Consider the following 21,118-nt stretch of genomic DNA (forward strand, 5'->3'; position numbering starts at 1 on the left):
TTGGTTGGCCTTCTTTAGAGCATAAAAAGTTTTAAAAGAGAATAGGCCATTCTGTTACCCACATGACTTGATAGTTTTTTGCAAATTCTCACAACTCTTTGTGTAAAGAAGTGATTCTTGGCCTCAGCTATAAATGCACTCCTTATTTATTTTTACTAGTGTCTTTGAGTATGTGATTCACTGTTTCATCAAAGAATTCTGTTATATCAACTTCATTGATTATTTAAGAATTTGGAAGACCTGTGATAGGCCCCAAACAGCCTTCTCTGATAAGAACCAGCAAGATTTAATTTTATTAGCATTTGTTGGTAACTCTTTACTATTTCAAATGTTGTTTTGAATTTGCTTATCTGCTTATTTTAGCCAGCAAAAGTTTGTTTATCAACTTTATTTAATACCTACAAGTCAAAATATCTTCTTTATCTGGCATTACAGAGCATTTGCTAATGAATAATTCTGTGATGTCTTGATGGTAACAGGCAAAGGCAGGGACTGACCCAGCAAGCCAAAACAAAATAGGTCAGAAGAAAGAACAAGAGAAAGAACAAGAAGTACTGTATAAAAGATTTTAGTAACTTGTCCGAAGTTCACTTAAATACTGATTTTGTTAGGTACACACTGACACAAAATGTCCAGCACATACAAGTACATACAGTGCAGCCTATCAATGACAATGAAAAGCCAAATCACAAGCCTGCACCATGACATGCTGTGTAAAGTACATCTGAAGATCTAAACCTTTGTTGTGATGCAATACTGGCAACAACACAAACCTGTTATTGAAGCAGGCAGAATGAGACATGCATTAAGGACACAAGAATCAGGGAAAGATTTACAAGAAGCACAAAACAATGACAGAGTACAAATGAAGACAGATGATCTTGAACTATTGGTGAAACGGGAACAAGTAAAGGTACTCAAAAAACCCAAAGCCAAACCAAAACATAATCATCAGGTCAAAAATCACAAAAAAGAAAAGCAGAACAAAAATTGCAGAAATCACACTAGCTTGCCAGAGACTTTCACAAAGGCGAAATGCATAATAATAGAGCAAAGAAAGCAGCTCCGTGTTTTATGCTCCTTGCCCCCTCTGTCACCTGATTAATGTTGCACAACAGAGTTTCAGAGAGTCCAAAAGAATAACTAGGGATGGAGCTGTCTGTATGTCTGTCTTTAACTGTATATTAAAAGCTGTTATCTATGTTAAGGGTCATACAGATCCACATGTATTGGATATTATGCAACAACATGATGACCACACAGAGTCCCAATTCAATGACACAATAGCATCCAGCACAACGTTAAACTCAAATAAATGATTTTATTTGACAATAAGCACCTTTCCAAATGAGCATCCACCAGACCAACGCAAGAGTGTATATAATTAATAAGTTGTTCTCTCCTTCCATCCTCCAAGTGAGTTTTGTCCACTGCCTCCTGACTCTGACTCCCTGGGGGATGTGGTGGGCTTCTCAAGGACCCAATCAGGACTGCTCTGCTATACTCCATCTCCCATGCAACCTTGTGGGAGCACTAACTGGGACCAGCTACTGTGTGGAAGAATGGACTGCCTCTGGCATCCAAGTTTGCCCAGTTCATTCATTATCTTTTCACCCTGACTGGGGTAAGGATCGCTAACTATCCCAGCCAGGTTGCAGCTCCTTCCATGCTTTCATTTCATTATGGCCTTCAGGCCAGGTCAGGAATCACTCTCGGCCCCAACTGAGATCACTTGGCTCCTGAAACTGTCATTTATTATTCCTAATTCAATACTAAGCAATTTCACCTTATACATACATCCCAAGACCCTGAATTATATTAAGCAGTTCTATGAATGTCATGTTATATTATAGAAATATATTTTTTTTATCTTCAAAAGCAAAGTGCCAGGACACTAGACATTATCTGCTTTGACAATATTTCCACTCACGTTAAGATACAATCACCATGGTTTCAGGTGAAATCAGCATTTGCTGGCACAGTTGCAAGTACCTCAGCAATAAAAAGGAGCACTTACAAGAGGAGAAGAGGGAAAACAGATGGCAAATGAGGAGGAAAGCAGCCATTTGTGCCATAATATACATTCCTAGAAGAATCTACTGGGTGGTGAGGTGAGGTCATAATCGGCCAATAAATTTCTACTTTATACATAACTTTTTATACAAAAGGCAGCATGAAGCAATTAATATTAAGATTAAAAAATATATTACATGTGCACCCAGTAGGACATCTCATCGAAGGCAACAGTAAATAGACAAATTCTATGAAACAGAAATAAGGAAAAATCAATTTCAGAAAGTGGTAGAAAAGATTCATCTGAATTTGAAAATCAGACAAATAAAAATATACACATAATAAAGATTACAATGGAGTGCCTATAAAAGCTATCGTCTAGTCACAAAGTCAAACAGAAACACTTAATGAGGTGGAAAATTGCTAAGTGGTCCCACACACATGCCTTTCAGTGCAGTGGGGTAGTTTGAATGGCTCAAAGATGCCAATATGTTCCAGAACCTTCTGTACTATTCAAAGCTGCTGCAGAATATCCTGCTGCTACAAAATTAGCACTTGCTGGTGCCCGCAATACTTTGTGGCATGCTTCCACAAAGAGCACCAGAACACCATATTCACTTAGAATGGTGTGGTTACTCACTTTAGTGTGACTTTGTGTTTCAGTTCAGTCTATGACTTACACACATGCAGTGCAGTGAACTGGGTCTTAAGCAGTCTTTGACTGATTGTTTCTTCTTGTGGTTTTCTTATTTAAAACTGTACCTGCAGTATAACACAGAAAGGGACAGGGTGTGTCAAAGAGTCATTTGGGTTTGTAGAATAATTTATTGATTGTTTTGTCCTTTCCTGGTGGCTTAACCAGTGTACACATGAGAGGAGAGCGGGCATACCGAGGCAAAGAGTTGATGAATCAAGCAAGAGTGGTAGATCAGCTATAGGAGGTGACCAGACATAATGTTTTGAGGGAGCTCCACATAAAGGTGTCTGTTAGTGATGTGGTAAAGGAGTGGAATGCTGAAGCGAGAACTGAAAATTGCTGACGGCTCCGTCAGGCTTTGGACTACCCAAGCTGCTTACACTGCGACAGGTTACAAAGGTCTTTATCTTTGGAAATGCTGACCAGAGAATGACTTTTGTAGTGGAACGTATTTTAATTCCTGGAATTTCCTTTTAACTGTTATTGAAATATATTTTTTGAAGTTTGTGTGACAAGTTTTTATTGAACATTATTTATTTATGGGATTTCACTTTGACTTTTGTTCTTATCGAATAAACACTGATTTTATTTTTGTACCTTTACAGTTGTGTCTGTCTACTCAATTCTTATTGGTCCAACCTGGTCATGAACTACAAGATGCCCCACTGGGGACATGTGCATATGGCCATAGGCACAGGGTTTCACATAGTAAGTGAGTAAATGAAGGTAATTTTTGGAAGTAATTGAGTATTTTTAACATCTATAAACCTGTATATGTATATCTTTGCATCTTGCTGGCATCATTAGAAATTCTTTCAATGTGATAGACAGTAAAATAAACAGGTTTCCAAGTCTGTATCTGTCTGTAGGTTGTGTTTTGGTGTCGAGATCAGGTTACACAATTGCACAGATTCATTCAGGGTTTTCAAGAAACGTAAACTTTATACATAAACAGCATAATAAAGCATAAAGCAGAGGATGTCTGAAGGAGAAATGAGACAAGGCAATAAGCAAAAAGGGCAGGTGCTGTACAGGCTTTTAAATATACGTAGCGCTGCGTGAGAAGCATATCACGTGACACAGCAGTAGCAGCCCAACATCTAACAGATCAAAGAGGAGGTAAACTGTTTTTGTATTCATCATTTAGGAGGGGGTTTCAAAGGAGCGACTGCATCTTCTAGGGGTGTGTACAGCCCTCTTCTTCACACCCCCTCCCTCAGCTTTATTCACATTTTTGTGAATCGAGCAATTCTCCAAACCATGTTCCGACAGGCATGAACAGGACATCTGTATTAATGTGCTCAGAGCCGGGTCGATGACTGACAATAAAACTATAAGGTTGCAAGCTCAAGAACCATCTCATGAGACGAGAGTTTGTATCTTTCTGATGGTATAGCCATTGAAGTGGAGCGTGATCAGTTACCAATGTAAAATTTTGACTCCACATATAATAACGGAGTGAATCCACAGCCCATGTAACTGCCAAACATTCTTTCTGAATAGTCGAATAATTGCATTCCCTAGGAAGAAATTTTATACAAAAAAAATGTGATAGGGTGCTCCTCACCATCAAAAACCTGAGACAGGACAGTACCTAAACCAAACGCACTAGCGTCTGTCTGTAGAACAAAATCCTTAGAGAAGTCGGGATTCCACAAAACCAAATAAGAAGACAAAGCAGTTTTCAAATTACAAAAGGAATGTTCACAATCATCTGCTCTTAAAACAGGGCGGTTCTTTCTGCCTCATTTAAGATCGGAAAGAGGAGCAGCCCTATTTGCAAAATCAGGGATGAATCTTCTATAATAACCGGCAAGCCCCAATAAAGGCACAAACTTGTTTCTGCATCTCTGGACGTGGGTAAGCAAGAATCTCTTCCTCTTTCCTAAGTTGGGGGTGCAGAAAACCCAATCCCATTGATTAACCCAGATAATGTGTCTCAGACATACCCAACCTACACTTCTTAAAGTTAGCTGTCAAGCCAGCCTGTCTCAAGCTATCAAGGATAGCCTGAAGTCGTTCTAAATGTGTATGCCAATCATTACTGAAAATCACAACATCATCGAGGTATGCCCCAGAATATTCAGAATGAGGGCGCAAGATCTGATCCATCATATGCTGTAAAGTTACAGGCACGACATGGAGACCACACGGAAGTCTAGTATATTTGTAAAGACCGTCAGGAGTTGAAAATGCAGTTTTCTCACAACTGCTAGCCTCAAGAGTTACCTGCCAGTAACCTTTCGTGAGATCCAGTGTGGAGATATAGGACACCTTATCCAATTTTTCCAAGAGCTCGTCAACACGGGGCATTGGATAAGCATCAAATTTAGAGACCTTATTCAAGCACCTGAAATCAATAAAGAACTGGACCGAACTGTCCAATATTGGGACTAATACGACCGGACTGACCAGTGTGGACTTGAACCCGGATACACACAGACGGACATCATAAGTTCACCACACACCTTTTATTTACAATTATCTACAACAACAAGAGTCAGTGCAATTCCCAGTGCCTCCAGCACTGTTCCCCCAAATGTCCAGGCATCACAGTCCTTGTGCCTCTCTCTTGGCTGCCTCCCGTCCTCTCTCTAGCTCCGTCCCCTTGCACCCGACTTCTGCCATCGACTGAAGGGAGGCGGCCCAATAAATAGGAACCCGGATGGGCTCCAGCTGCTTCCCGGCACCCCTCCGCAGAAACGCCCCAGTGTGGCGGAAGTGCCGGCTGAGCACCCGGAAGCCGTCCGGGTGTCCCCTGTCGTCTTCCCCCCAGCACTTCCTGGTGTGGCAGAAGTGCTGGGCTCCAGAGATATTCAGGCACCGGGGCGCTGCCTGGCGGTGGCCACGGGTCCCTACAGGGCTGGGCTTCCAAGACCTTTACCCAAGGCCCCCAACATAACCAGGGCGGACGCCCCCTTGCGGTCTGGAGGAGGTACAAGCCCTCCTCCAGTCCTCTTGGGCGTCCCGGCCGGGCTCCAGCCCCAGCCGGATACCACACCAGTCACTTTTACTTTCACGAATTAGACCCAATGCCAGCATCTTTTTGACTTCTTTGTGCTTCCTGGATCCGAAACGGGCACATCTGTACCTTAACACCGGGTTCAGTGGTGATTTTATGTTCTGCAAAGTGAGTCAAGCCCAGCAGGGTGGAAAAAACATCAGTATTCCGTTCAATCAAAGTTAAAAACTCTGCCTTTTGAGAGTTAGTCAAAACGTCACCAAAGGCAACATCGGAATGGGAGACAGTAACCAAGGAAGCGCAAAGCCTCTGTGGGTCACGCCACTCCTTCAAGAGATTAACATGTAAAATCTGGAAAGGTTTGCAGCGACCCAGTATTCTGACCTTGTAATTCACAGGCCCCATAAGCTTCTCAATAGTGGCAGGACCCTGCCATTTTGCTAGGAACTTGTGCGGTTCAGATGGAATCAGAACTAAAACACGATCACTGGGTTTGAATTCAGAGAGCTTACAGCATCTATCATATAGCTGTTTCTGGGTTTCTTGTTCTCGTTGCTGATGTTCCACAGCGATAGAAGAAAGTTTAGAAATCCTGTCTTGCAACGAAATGATCAGATCTGCAAAGCTCTGCTCATGAGCTTTTGTCAGAACCCCTGTCCATTCCTCACGAACAACATCCAAGACATCTCGTGGGCGCCTATCAATCAACAACTCAAAAGGACTCAAGCCACTGGATGCTTGCGGCGATTACTGTACCGCAAACATAAGGAAAGGCAGGACAGAGTCCCAAGACGTCGTGTCATCATGAGCAACCCACCTGATCATCTGTTTCAAAGTCTTGTTAAATCGCTCAGTCAACCCATTTGTATGTGGATGGTAAACAGTCTTACTTAATTTCTTAACAGCAAGGTTGTTACATAATTGTTTCATCACGCAAGAAGTAAAAGGCATTCCCTGATCAGTTAAAATTTCACTTGGGATGCCAATACGAATAAATATATCACACAGAGCTTTGGCAAAATTTGAGGAATTGACTTTTCTCAGAGTAGCCACTTCAGAGTCAACCAACACAAGAATATATTGAAACCCATTTTTACTCTTAGCAAGAGGGTCAACAATATCTAGTCCTACCCGTTGAAAAGGAATGTCCAAAATAGGCATAGGAGAAAGGGGAGCCCGAGGAGGTTTATAAGGAGAGACGATCTGGCAGTCAGGACACGAACAACAGAATCGTTCAACATCTTTGCCCATATTCAGCCAATAAAATTGCTTTGATAAATGATCTCTAGTCTTATCAGCTCCCAGGTGACCACCCAAGATGTGAGAATGGGCCAACTGCAAAAGAATGTCCCTATGTACTTTAGATACAACTAACTGTTCAATAAATTCACCCACTAAATGATCTGAAATTACTCTAAAAAGGCAGTCACCTTTCTCAAGAAAGTATGGGGTTTTCAAGCCTCCAGTCTCACGCTCTTAGTAGTAGGAGTCACTAGCTAAGCAAGCCTGTTTAGACTAATGATCTATCAGCATGCTACAAGAGCACGAAATCCATCTTCTCGCTAGTGCTTGGTTTGTGTTTAGTGGCATTTGCAAGATGAGAAGTTGTAGATGGGCCAGCCTGCCGTTCTAAGAAATTGGAGGAGTCACTCCCGGTCTCACTGAAGAAATTGGGTTCAATGTCCAATCGAGGCTCAAGACCTTCTCTGACAGCCACCAGTTCCTCTCCTTCATTCATGATGACAGGGGGCTCTAGGGCTGGTGCTCCAAACTCCGCTAAGAGCCTAGGGAATAGGGCATCATTCCTCCTGCCAATCAGCAAGGCCATGGAATCCGAAATGGCAGTCCAAACTTTAAAGTTTTGACCCTTATATTTTAAAGGAAGCAGCACTGCCTCATAGTCCATAACATCCCCATGTACACAGCTTATGTTCACAGTCTCAGTGCCACATGGGGAAGTACTGCTGAGGCAGTCACATCTGACAACACAAAGGTTACTACCTGAGTCCAACAAGGTAGTGATCTTGCGGCCTGCTAACATCACGGAAATCATTAATCGGTCCTTTTTTAGTGAAGTAGAAGAAACATGGGAGCAACACACCTCAGCTAAGCCGACTGCCAAGGACCGAGCAGGGGAGAGGCAACATTTTCTGGTGAGGTGGCCAACCTGATCACATCTGAAACATCTGCGCTCAACACAACTGCTGAAATATGCACGGCGGTGTTTACAACCAGGAGCCTCTCTAGATGTGGTAACATCAGTAACAATGGGAGCCCATAATGGCCTTTCTGAGGAAACTGGATGTTCAGGTTCAGTGCACTGAGCCTGCTGTTCATTGCGACGATCTCAGGCAGGTTGAGAGTGTGTCCCTGGCAGAGCCAATGCACCACCCCATCTCCAACCAGCCTGGGAGCCTTCCAATCAATTGTCCAAGGTGGAGACCAAGTCAAAATCGTGATGAAAAACTCATCCCGGAGAACTTCAGGAATTCCCGCCAGTACCATATCACTTGCTACTTTCTCCACAATCCGCTCGAACAGGTCTCCCTCCGACCAGCCGTGAATGAGATGAATTACATCCTGCAACTGAGTATGAACAGGGCGATCCAGGTCCAGTTTCCATTGGCAAAGCGCACAGCCCTTCGCTAGGTGATCTTAGGAGCAACAGCAGGAATAGGAGGCAGTACCTCTGGGTCTGGAGGAAGCAAAACATTCACATCGAACCTGAGGATCCATCTGTGCAACCACTTCTGGTACCACCTGTCACGCTTGGGTTACACAGTTGCACAGATTCATTCAGGGTTTTCAAGAAACATAAACTTTATTTGTAAACAGCATAATAAAGCAGAAGCAGCAGCCCAGAATCTAACGGAGCAAAGAGGAGGTAAACTATATTTGTTCCCATTGTATCAGCATTTCAGAGGGGGTTTCGGAGGAGCGACTGTGTCTTCTAGGGATGTGTACAGCCCCCTTCTTCACAAAATGTACTGAAACATTACCTTGAGTTCCATAAGATATTTGTCTTGGTAATATAATAACAGGGCAACACGGTGGCGCAGTGGTGGTGCTGCTGCCTCACAGTTAGGAGACCCGGGTTCACTTCCCAGGTCCTCCCTGCGTGGAGTTTGCATGTTTTCCCTGTGTCTGCGTGGGTTTCCTCTGGGCGCTCCGGTTTCCTCCCACAGTCCAAAGACATGCAGGTTAGGTGGATTGGTGATTCTAAATTGGCCCTAGTGTGTGCTTTGTGTGTGTCCTGCGGTGGATTGGCACCCTGCCCGGGTTTGGTTTCTGCCTTGTGCCCTGTGTTGGCTGGGATTGGCTCCAGCAGACCCCCGTGATCCTGTAGTTAGGATTCAGCGGGTTAGAAAATGGATGGATGGATATAATAACATACTAAGTATTTAAAACATTTCTACTACCTTGTCAAGCAGCATGTATTAGGCTTCAGAAGCCATGACATCAAGCTTCAAGAATATCACTCTGATTAATTTGCTTTTTTTATTCTTTAGCAAATGTTTTATTTATGAATACAGCTTGGATGGAATTCACTTGAATGATTGCCTATGGCCAGAAACACCACATTGCCAATGATATCTTGATCCTGATGTAGATGAACCCACTTCAAAGAGACTGATTTCACTCCCACAGTTTTCCACAAACAGATATCGATCTGATTTGACACATCCCTGCCTCATGTATGGCTGAGCAATAGATGTGATTTTAGTCATTTTCTTTGACAAAATGTGTATACATTCTGCTTGTTTATAGTAGTGCTAGATTAACATTTTGGATTTTCATACACTAAGGAGTTAAACTTAAGTTGCATGTATTCTGAAGTCCTATCATTGTGGTGACTTAATAGCACTACCGCTCAACAGTTTTAGACCTACAGTGTTGGAATAAGAGCACTAAGTATGCAGAAAGTTCTGTAACTATACTATGTGATCCAGAGGACAATAGACTGGGGCATCAGTAGAGAAGATAAAAAGTTGAGACCTGGCCGGTGTCACACACGCATGAGTAGGGACTATTCTAATGACTGGTGTAAAGACTGTACCCGGGACGAGAGAAGGCACTGTTGTTTATGGATACTATTTTTTCATCTACAGACCAGAAGCTCTGAAAGTCAACCATCCATGAGCTCACCTCCAGTCCCTTGCCTAATTCTGCCTTTTACAGCCAGGAGACTATATAACCGCTAGCTCAAGCTCTACCTCCACTTGCCAGTATGAACCATGCATTTGCTTCTGAAAATACACCCTCTATTTTCAATTTGTTCTAATCATCTCTTTTTTGCTCAACAAAATACAAGGCTGGTACACCAACCCTTTTTTTCTGTTTTTTTTTTAATCTTTTTATTACAACAGTAATCTGCAACATGCATCTAAAGCACTAAAGAGATGGCAACCCTGTAAATGTCAGAGGTACGTAATAATAATCAATAGAGGCGGAGACTGATGCCATAGAGGACTGGTACCACATGATTCCAAGACAGAAATGAGAGCGTGATGCACCTTTTACATGTGAGCACCATTGGACTGATCATAGGTTAGTCATTATCCTGTTAGGCGATAGTATATAGGATTTAAATGTAACAAATATTCTCATAACTGAGATGGACCAGAAGCTAAATAATAATCATGGTGTCACAATCTGGACAGGATCATAAAAAGGAAAAAGCAACAGTAGTTTGTGAGCAGGAAACTGATTTCCAAAGGGTAAAGCAGCAAGGCTAGAGCCACAAATCACAGACAAAAACCCAGTAACCAGTAGCTGTGTGCCACCATATGTTACAAGTGGGATATCACAATGCAAGCTTGGCAATCATAAACATTATGGCCTCAGCTGAGCAGAAATAGCCACAAAATGAAGAAAACCATCCAACAAACAATACAAAATGGCAGCTTCAGAATAACAATACAAATAATGTAAGTAATATAATAACAATGCACAAGTGTACACAAAGTCCAAAACTGAGCATCTAGAGATTCCACGACCACCTAAAAGCACATTGTCCTTTAAATATTACAAAAGAGTTTGAGGTGCAATAACCTTAGAGGGCATCAGGGGGACTTGTGGCCTGGTGACTCCAGGACTTCATAGATTAGCTTCTGACCTTGCAATTCATTTTGGATTTAGCAGAATGTGGCCCTGGCAAGTTTCAAACTATAGACATGGTGAGCCTACAGTAGGCACAAAGGTAGAGCAAAGGTTCACTGGCAGAAGAAAGAGATGCCAAGCTAAAACCCAAAATTGCTAGACAACAGAGACAGCAGAGTCTTCCAAAGAAAAACAAGCCAAATCCTGACTCTTATTACAAGGGGCAAGACTTTTAACACTAGAATTCCTGAAGCCTACAAAAAAACTTGTAACCCCAGCCCACCTTAAATCCCTTCGCACCTCTCCATCAGCTCCTTTTGTTTTGTAAATGCGTCGACTTGAAACTGTTGCATCTTTAGGCACAAATATATAAATGACAAAGATTTAACAGATATGTCTGAAAAACATTATTGTTTGAACTACATAAATAATTGTGCTAATGTATGAATTTATGTTTGCTTTCCTTTTTACCTTTTTTTAAAGCATAACATTACTTTGAGGTTTTGTTTCTAAGCTTAGTACGTTGGTGACATTCTAAACAAAATGACAATAAAATAAAAAACAAAAGTGCAAGGATCTAACTTTGGAACAATTGACAGAAAGTTTCTAAGTATATAACGATCTCTGTGGGCAATGAAACAATAGTTTAACTAGCCAACTTAGATACAGACCTGAATGAAACAAGATAAGAAAAATGAAAAAGAGAAACTATGAATTAAAAAGACTAGAAAACATTTTAAGTACTTTCATAACATATCTGAATCCTTTTGTGCTTAGAACAAACCAGGACCATTTATCTCAAGAATTTCAGTAAAGTGGACATCTTATTTCAGCGAAAGTTCTCAAAACTAAAGTTCTCAAAGCTATCTCTATCGCTTGGCCATACTACCTCAATTTCATTTTAAATAACTATATTTTTATGTTAGAGACTTCTTGTGCAGAATGGTGCTCATGTTATTTCAGACTTTCATAGACTGTAATAGACCAGACAAAACAGAAACCAACCATGTGAAACACTAAATAAAATAAATCAACTGTAAAATCAAGTTCCACTCACTCTACGACTTTGACAGCCTGATAGAAGCAGGAAAAAAATTAGATACGGCCCAAAATGTAGGGACCTGAATCTGTACAGAGAAGTTATATGTAATAATTTAATTTAATCTAAAATACTGTATTCTATGAAACTTTTGTCTTGTCTGTTTATTATGAACACTACTTAGTGATTCTAGATGTTCAATTGATTCTGCAGCAGACAATGTAAAGTTTGTTCAGGAAATTTTCCTTACTTAAGACTTAAGACACTATTCTAATAGATTTTAATATGCTATAATAAATTCAAGGAGACATGCTTGGAATACTTCAAGGACAGAGTGAATGCTGGACCTCTGCTTTTATCCAACTTTCTGCTGAAGGACAGGCATGGCCAGTGCTTATAAACTGTTAAACTATTAACTCCATAGATTATGAGAACATGAGAAATAGTAGACCATTCAGTTACTGACTCTGCAATCAGTAGTGACATCTCGATTTTTATCCCACACCTATTCTATTTCTGACCATCCACTTCCATTAGTGAGACTGATGTCTGGGCCACAACAAAGGCCAATGATCCTGGCTTTGGTTTTGAACAAATTTAGATTTAAATTGTTTATTCTGCACCACTCAAAGTTCCTGTCCACCACCGCCATCCAGAAAAAAAAAACCTTTGTTTAATTTGAACCTTCAACGTTCAACATCCATTTACTGAAACTGACTTTGCCCAGATTTTAGGGTTGTAATGAGATGGAGTCTATATTGACAGCACTGGATCCAAGTCAATCCCTCTTGATGATTTATGCTTAAAAATAACATAACATCACATGCCTAAGTTTTTCATACCTTTGCAGCACTGGGCACATGGCAAGAACCAACACTGGATGGAGTCACAGTCCACTGCTCAACCCACTTAAACACCTAATCTTGGCCAATATAAAACTGACAACTTGGCATACAAATGTTTGGGATATGGTTAAGGAATCGTTACCTAGAGAAAAGCCCATGCAGACAAAAGATGAACCTATAAACACCTCATAGACAAAGTCAGTCTTATGGTGCTGTGGAAGAGACGTGATAATCTTTACATTGCTTCTTTGTTGTTTCTAGGTGTTTCCTTTTATGAAGTACAATAGGATGGCTTAATGTAACAATTCGAGAATCACCTAGACCCTGAATCATTACGCATTGTGTTGTTCCATCTTTTTGATAGATGAAAAATTTGACTTTACACTAAAACAGTCATGACACAGCAGTGCTAGTGAGGAGGGTTCAAACTCCACATTGCTTTCTCAGACCCAAAAAGTCATTTTCTGGCTTTCTGCAAAATGATGAATTTATTGGAAATGATGACGCAACCAAACAGACAACAAGGTGGGGAATCATGACATAGAAATGACAGTCTTATTGGGGAGAATCCAAAGAGTCACTAAAAAATAGGAAAAGAGTCAAATCCTAAAGATCAAGAGAACTAAGTAACCAAACCCAAAATTACTAAAAAAAAAAAGGTCATATTCAAGTTAAAATTTAAATAAAGAAAGCTGTAATGTTTCTTCTGTTTTCTAGTAGTACGCGATCCTGAGGTCATTCCCTTGTTTTTAAAGAAATTTCAGATGACAATCCATGTATGTCCCTTGACAAAAAACAAAGGAAATGTATGAAATGGTGACATTCATAAAAAAGTATTAAACAAAAGGGCAGTGCGATGGCTTCATAAAAATACTGGTAAAATAAACAACAATTACAATCAGAAAAAGGAAACAAAATTAGAATTTGTACATATTCTGATAAACGTTATGAGAATCAAAGGTCATAATCCAATTTTCCAAATCAAACCATAGTACAAAGGATATAGCCTAACTCTTCAGATGTCACAAAATTATTTTTGCCAGAGCCAGAAGGGTCAGGATGTCGGCACACATAATCAAGTCCTGCCTGTGCAGTAACCTTAACCTAACCCACTGCTAATGGGAGCAGCATGATCAAGTTCCTAAAAAGCCTTTCATCCACTCTCCCTAGGTATGTAACCATCACCTTCATTTGGTTGACTAAATCAAATCTTTTGTTGCCAAGACTTCAATGAATGATGCCTACTAAATTTTTCAGCCCGTATTTAACAAGATAATAAATTACTAGAGTATACTCTGGAGCTTCACACATTTTTTAAATCATAATGATTACTTCCTATGGCAATACAAAGTCGATATCTAATAGATGAGGTTAAAAGGTTAAAAGAAATTTTCTCTGTGTCTGTGTGGGTTTCCTCTGAGGGCTCCGGTTTTCTCCCACAGTCCAAAGACATGCAGGTTGGTTGGCATGGCATGTTAAATTATCCCTATTCTGTGTGTGTGTGTGTGTTTGTGATGACCTTATGATGGACTGGCATCCTCTCCAGTGGTTGCTCTTGCCTTGTACCTAATGCTTGCTGAGACCCTGCTCTAGCTTAACAGTGACCCTGCTCGAGATAAAGTAGGTGTGGAAGATGGATGGGCACAAATTTTAAATATAATACAAAAGGAAACAAAGAAAATAATCCAACAAGAGTAAAACATATTTGTAGCTCAAAACTAATCAATAGCAATGGGGAACTCACTCCATTAAATACTGCTTCAAACAGGTAGTCACACAGACCATAAACGCCATGTATAAGTGATTACTAACACACACACACACACACACACACACACCCACACACACAACATTTTCTCCAGTTCTGGCATCACAGCAAGAAGCCTAAGGAAATGTCACTAAGCTACATGAAGAAGACAACCAACCTGGTTCTGACTTCATACATTTTTTCATGATAACCTCAGGCTGTTGTGCAGCAGTTACAAAGTAACACTTTGTAGAAAATCTCTGAAGTGCTAATGAACTCTAATAATCATCTCACTTGTATTATCATCTTCAGTCAGAAGCCCTACTTCCTGAAAATTTACATTAATTTCTAACAACAATCACAGCTGCCAGCATGACCCAAATGTACAAACTGAAATATGAAGTCCAAAAGGCTGCTTTGTCTCACCTTCTTATCATTTTGTATTCCTAATGTGCTTATTTATTTAATTCTACTCATTTCAAAACACAACAAGTACCTTTTGAATATAATTTCCAAGTCTGTGCTGTTTAACCCAGTGTATTTGATCAACTGCCTTTCTTAAATGGGTGGTTGTTGCACAATAGTAAAAATGTATCAAGTTGTGTTGAAAAGATCTTTTTTTATTATCAATGGAGCCACAAGTAAACAAACCAAAAATAAAAATTAATAACAATTAAGCATTTTATTTCAAAATCAGAATGGAACAGATACATATCAGGAATTATGTACCTGGATTCACAGCAAAATTAAAAATCTTAAGTGTGACTGTAAAAGCAAAGTTTAGCTTCAAGTATTAAAAAAGCTTCTTAGAATATTTACAGTATATTAAGGAATATTGATGTGTTAAACTTTGCACCTAATCCTGCTGTGATAAGCGTTGGCTCCTTGAGACTATGTATTGAAATGAGCAGGTTGCATGGATGCATTAAAAAAAAAAAAAACATAAATGCATGCATCACACAAAAGTAAAAATGTACCAACATGTAGACTTGAAAACTGAAACTGTAGAATAATTCAGTAAAAAGTATCTCTTTGTAAAAAAGCTGTATACATTTGTGAATTAAAAAATGAATCTAAAAATATGTACAGTACATAGTTTGGATGATTTAAAAAAAATAATTCCAGTAAGTTATTCACATTAAATGACTTTTTCTTCTTTCGGCTGCTAGCATTAGGGGTCGCCACAGCGGATCATCTATTCACATTAATTGTATTTAATGACTATATGGGTTTGACCCAAGAATTGGTACAACCATTTTGTGAACATGGTATTGAGTTGTTGTGGGGAGCTGAGTCATCTTGTGGTACTTTCAAATCTACGTGCACATCATCACCTACACTCATGAGTCCTGGGTTGGTAGTGACATAAACAAAGTGGGCTAAGTGAGTTGACTGTGTAGGGTAGCTGTGCCCACTCTTTTTGATAGGAGGATCTTAGATCTTGAATCGGAATCATTGAGTCTGCAAAAATGATTTGGTGATGCAGTTAGAATTCCTTCAGGTACCTCTCACAGGCATATACCATAAATAGCCCATTAGGAGAAGATAAGCAGGCAGGGTTATTTCATTCGATTCACCTTGACAAAACTTTTGTATCCTGTTAGTAGCTAGTATCAACCACACAAAAGAAAATGTAATTGCAAAGTCATTTTTTTCTTTTGCTGTATCATGAAGATTAGCTAAAGGTCAAGTATTAAACATGGCAGAATGGGCATTTCCTGGACTTTTCATACTTAGGGTATGTGTATGCAGAAGTGAGACCCCGAAACATACTTTTACCTCATGAAAAAGTGCTGATATGGATTGTTGAAATGATATTGCGCAGAGAATAAGGTGATGTGTGTTCACCTTGTGCTCCAACAAACCGTAAAAATCAGCAGCTTTCAGTAGCAGCAGAGGAACAGGAAGGACCAAAAGATGAGAGGACCCATGCATTGAGCTACATGCAAGAACTGATCACTGATGCACACTGGGTGCTTTGGTCAGCACTGTCTGTGACGTCTGATGAACATCCAGGTTGTATGGTGCGATTGCCACACTTACTTTCTTTGTTTCTGCTTTAGTCATATTAGGTATGTTAAATCTAAAATGAATGAATAAGAAGTTCGTACTTGCTCCTCTACTTGCAATATTGCTCTGTCTTGCCACTCTGGGGTCTAGAGATGTAGAGGGGACTTTCCCTATTTGAGGAAGTGGAGAGCAGTAGCAGTCAGCTATGTGTAAAGATGGAGAAAAGCCCAAGGTGTCAAATGAATTAGTTTGGCTGTTGGCTGTGTCTCCTTACCAGACATGTAAGGGCAAGTGCTTGGGTGGAGGACATATGTGTGGGTCTACTCATATATAGCAAAGAATCTAGGCGTGAGAATAAAAGGAATATGGTAATATCACATGTTTAAGGATAGGGTCACTCCAAAATCTCCCACGATGAAGCAAACATTATTAAGAAAAACATTCCAAATAACTTTCACTATAATAGTCTGATGAATCTGATAATGAGTCAAAATTTAATAATGGCAGAAGGAAAAAAAGCTGACAAAACTGAAACAATGAAGTGAAACAATAAGGTGTCTTCACCTTTACTGCATAGATCTAGACTTAACTTTACTTATTCATGGACTTAGGCCCTTTACCAGTACAATACCATTCTAAATTTAGGAAAAACTGTGTTTTCCCTCATTGCTTCATAATCCTGGACAAAAATACATTGGTAAATGACTTTTACTTGAAAAGAGTATTTTCTGAAAATTGTTTATCTTTATTTTTGGATTAAAGAACAAAGTGAATTTACCATTGATAACTGAGAATACAGTTTAATTTAGTGTATTTTTAGCAAATATTCAGACAGGACCTAAATCCCAGTTGGCAGTTCAATAGGCACGTAACAACAGGAAAGCCTCAAGTCACTGTGGTGGAAATATCAAACTGTGAAGTTCTGTATTGAACATATTCATAACAAAGGAAACATACTATCAATTTCAACATGTTTTAATGTCTCAACAAGTATGTAAGCATGTATTTCAAATTAATACTGAGGCACCCCACTAGCCAGACAGACGTGTTTTTCTTAATTATTTTTTGTACATTGCATTGTTCTTTTCCCAGTGTCAATGAAGTACCTAGAGATATGAAACATAGAAAATCTGAACTTTAATGCTGCGACCAAATACACTCAAAATAATCTACCCTAAGTAAAATAAAAATATATTTTCCTTCATTACATATATACACACTATCCATTCCCCTGCGGCTTCGACCCGCGTATTAGTGAAGCAGGACAGTGAGGAGGGCCCGACCCAGCTCTCTACTCCTGATGTCACTCTTCCATCTCCCCTCGGCCTGCAACCTCTGTCTCGGATTATCGCGAATATATCACTCCTGCAAGCAAACAATGATTCTTAGTGAAATGAGAGAAGTCGCAAAATCAACCGGAATGTTCAAGCAAATTATAGAAAAAAAAATATCTAAATCCGTTAAGTAGTTCTCTCGTGAAAAGCGGACAGACATACAAATGGGTCTAAAAAACTATAAGAAATTTCACGCTTGGACCAAGAAATTTATATAACCGTTTCTTACCGAGCACCTATGGGCCAAGGGTAACCTACATTCCAAATTTCAAGTCCCAAATCCTCATGGTTCAGGAGATTTTGTGATGAGTGAGTCAGTGTTATTTGGCTTTTATATACAGTATATACAAGATATATATACACACAATATCTTCAGAACTGGAAAGGAAAAAAATCCCATCATTTCAATTTCAAAAGTTGGAAGGTTTTTAAAACTACTTTTAAAGGATGTGAAATACGTACCTTTGTGCATACAGCCCCTACTTTATGGTGTCAGGGGCTAACTCTAAACCTTGGATGGCTGAGTGTAAAAGACTACACTGGAACAAAAACTTTGATGTAGTTCTAGCAACAAGCAAAACCCAAAGAGAATCTGTTTAACCTAATTTTAATTCCAAAGTTGTGTAACAGCATCTCCTACATAATAAATATCATACTGCTTCATTTGAGGACTTGGTCACTTTTTGGTTGCTTGAAATTCCTTACCATTCTCACCAGATAAGAAGTGCAGCAGTAAGGTGAATTGACTCCTTTCTGACTTCAGATCACATATTACAGCTTCAATCAGTGAGCATCACAGTCCCCATAATGGGATTTTGTGTCCTCCACTTATATTTAACTAGATGGTATTTTGCATAAATGAGATACACTTGATTAGTTCAAAAGCGAATTCTCAAAACTCCATTTTTAGTGTTTTATTGTCAGAATGAGCCTATAAGCATTACGGTGCAGTTCTGATTGTTTTGGCAGCATTCTAGGCTTTATTTTCTTTATGCCTCCCTGTTTGTTTTCTGCAAGTGCTGCGATACCTTGTGCATCTAAGGATATGCGAGTGTCGAGGAATAACATTACAGGTGCTATTTTTGTGCTTCCGGAGGTAGTGGAAGATATTGTGAATTGAAGACAGGAATCCATTTTTGATTAATTTAGGGAAGCAATCTAGTAGCAAAGCCACTTTTTTTCTCTTTGTTGATCATTAAAAATATCTGTTCATGGAAAGTTTGCCAAATGAATAAAGCAAAATCAAAAGTCACCAAGTCTGTCTTAAAAGATTTCAATATTAATTAAAGATTTGCTGTGGCTTCCCCGTAATGCTTAATTGCTTGAATTTTTTCACGTTTATTAATCTTTTTGTTATTCTGGTTAATTTTTGTTATTCTGGCTATTTTGTGTTTTGTATTATGTGTGATCACAGCCATTTCGTTGCTGTCTTTTCATGGTCGCAGCCATATTGTTTATAGTTCTTATGCCTGATGCTGCTCAAGTGATGCAGACTTGGGTCATCATGTTGCACTTAATACAAGATGGTAGCCTGATGTTCTCCCTTATCCTCTTGTGCTAAAGTTAAATTGTTAGAGATGCCTTAGAATTCATTTTTGAGTTAGGATTTCGTTAAGTTAATTCTGACAACAATTTCTGGGTTTATGCTTTAGTTGTTACATTTGGTATGAAAAATGAAAATTTGGCTAGTTTCTTTATTGTTTCCTCTTTCCCTTTGTATTTCACATCCCAAATTTTTTTATTCACTCAATTTAATCCTCCAGTGAACTTCCCAGGTAATTATTACACCGTTATCACCAGACTAGCCGAGTTGCCTGGTGCTGCTAGTTGAGAAGCAGGAAAGGTGGAAACATAAGAAGAGAATTCAAATTACTGTACATTTTACCAAACCTCAAAATAGCTGTATTTAGTATACAGCTTTTGTTCATAATGGGGGGCTTTTTTATATACAACACTCTTGTTTTTTCCCTTCTCATAGAAAAGAACTGCAAATTGCAATAAATACAATAACTCCGGAGACACTATGACCCCAGCTGGGGTGGCTTGGGGCACTGAGCAAAATTGTGTGATGTGCCATCTGTTGGAATGACAAATGCAGTGCACTTAATTACTAAATGCATTACAAAAAAATTCCATATGTTAACACTGAAGTCTACAACGATTACTAAGATTTCAACCTGTCTTAGATGGTTAACACAACTAGTACCATATATTTGAATAATTCCTGTCTTAAGAAGTTAGACTCAAATGAAAAATTATTTATTTGGAATTCAAAAGTGGAATGCATTAAAAAAGCATAACCTCACCTTCTGTTTTATTACTTGGCTGCAAATATTCTGTGGCACGCGGCTGAGGGTGGTACCCAGCCGGGACGCCCAGGAGGACAGGAGGAGGGCTTGCGCCTCCTCCAGACCACGAGGGGGTGACCGCCCTGGTTGCACTGGGGACCACGGATGCAGAGCTTGGAATCTCAACCCTGTAGGGGGCCGTGGCCACCACCAGGGGGCGCCCCGGTGCCTGAAGAGCCCTGGTCCTCAGGACTTCCGCCACACCAGGAAGTGCTGGGGGCAAGAAGACTGGAGACACCCGGAGGGCTTCCGGGTGTGCAGCTGGCACTTCCGCCACACAGGGGAGTGTCCACGGAGGAGTGTCGGGGAGCAGCTGGAGCCCATCCGGGCTGCTATAAAAGGGGCCACCTCCCTTCATTCGGAGTCAAGAGGCGGGTGGAAGTGGACTGGAGTCTGGAGAGAGAGGAGTGGAGGCAGCCAAAAGGAAGGCACTGGAGAGTGAGGCCTGGAGTTTGGGGGATCAGTGCTGGAGGCACTGGGTTGTGCACTTGATTAACTTGTAAATATTATAAATAATAAATGTGTGTGTTGGGTGTCAAAACGATGTCCGTCTGTCTGTGTCCGGGCCACGTTCCACAATTCATACAATAAAGTATTGGAAATTGGCAGAGGTTCATGAAACTTCACTTGTTTGGATAGCTAAGGAAAATAAATCTACTTCTAAATATTTTCTGAATGTTTTGCATTGTGTTCCACCCAACACTAAGTAGCATCACTGGACAGCAGTTGAGGGCCAATTTTAATGCTGTGTCTTTTGAACATACTATTGTACTTGTTGTGTCATTTTCACATTACTGGATTGTGTGTTGCTATTATTATTTTAGTCAGTCATGCTCTAACCCACTTTGTCCTGAACAGGGTCATGGGGAGTGTTGGTGCTTATCCCAGCTAGCATAGGGTGCAAGAAAAGAAAAAATGCCAGTACTTCACAGGGCAGGAGGAGGAAACTGGAGGAATCCCACTCAGACATGCAAAATCCACACAGGGAGGACCCAGGACATGAACCCTGATTTCCTTACTGTG

General features: G+C 40.0%; 1 protein-coding gene across 12 annotated transcripts in view; it reads right to left on the reverse strand.

Annotated features, from left to right (window-relative positions):
• Positions 1–21,118, reverse strand: part of ppfia2 (PTPRF interacting protein alpha 2) — a 956,251-nt gene that overhangs the window by 192,201 nt on the left and 742,932 nt on the right. The window lies entirely within an intron of this gene.

Source organism: Polypterus senegalus, chromosome 8 (genome assembly GCF_016835505.1).
Source record: "Polypterus senegalus isolate Bchr_013 chromosome 8, ASM1683550v1, whole genome shotgun sequence".
NCBI classification, from domain to species: domain Eukaryota; kingdom Metazoa; phylum Chordata; class Cladistia; order Polypteriformes; family Polypteridae; genus Polypterus; species Polypterus senegalus.